Raw genomic sequence first — 882 nt, forward strand, 5'->3', positions numbered from 1 at the left:
TATTAAAACCTACACATTAAGCTATTTGCGTAAAAATTTTGTGATGTCTCTCACTTTTGAAGGGTCCTTGTCATAGATGTTTCATAGGAGTCGTCTAAAGATAAAACATAACACTGAAAAAATTCGTATCGAAAGAAGGTTGATCCTAAAAAAAGCGCAGTGGAAGCCGTTGAAAATGGGTCTAAACTATTGTGCGCTTGCACTTTCTCTCATTACTCGCTGTTTGCTTGTGTGTTTTTGCAGATTGGTGTGACGCCTCTTGTGACGCCTACTAAGCCCATCGTAATCAAACACACGGGTATGTAGTAATTACGCCGCAAGCTGCCTGCAACATGCGCCGGTAGAGTGCAGCATATGTACTGACGCGTCTGCCTTTGCTTTCAGTGGCAGCTGAGACTGGTAACGAGAATGAGACGGTGTGTATAGATCCCCGTTCTCCGCTTGCCTCTCAGTTCTGTGCTTTCTGCTTGCGGCCCTGATTTCACAAGGCTGGCTGCTTTGTTTGCGCAGGACTTGCAGGACTCCGTGCTTGAAGTGATCCAACACTGATCGGGAGCTGTGGTGCTCGGAGTTGTGGGGTGTGAGACGGAGTTGTGGGACGGCTTTTTCGGACGGCCAACTAAATGATGAAAAAGACCGGTCGTTGATGTTTGTTCACCTACAAATAAACGCGTGTTGTGTCTTGCGTGAGAGCACAGACGATTTTATTCGCGTGCAAATTTTTTTTACACCATCTCAAGGCGCAAGGTGAGTATCATATCTTGAGCCAATGAACATCTTGCATAGCCGCTGTCATGGTGGTCTGTGTACAGTCTGTGCAGAGGAGGAAGAGGATGAAAAGCTTTTATTGTAGCTAGTCTTCCATCGTCATCATCACCATAA

General features: G+C 45.9%; 1 long non-coding RNA gene across 1 annotated transcript; it reads left to right on the plus strand.

Annotated features, from left to right (window-relative positions):
- The first annotated feature begins 241 nt into the window (after positions 1 to 241).
- Positions 242 to 596, plus strand: LOC144107363 (uncharacterized). The gene is made up of 3 exons (XR_013309263.1): positions 242 to 298; positions 385 to 416; positions 511 to 596. It is a non-coding gene; the product is annotated as an uncharacterized LOC144107363 (long non-coding RNA).
- The last annotated feature ends 286 nt before the right edge of the window (positions 597 to 882 follow it).

Source organism: Amblyomma americanum, chromosome 10 (genome assembly GCF_052857255.1).
Source record: "Amblyomma americanum isolate KBUSLIRL-KWMA chromosome 10, ASM5285725v1, whole genome shotgun sequence".
Taxonomy (NCBI): domain Eukaryota; kingdom Metazoa; phylum Arthropoda; class Arachnida; order Ixodida; family Ixodidae; genus Amblyomma; species Amblyomma americanum.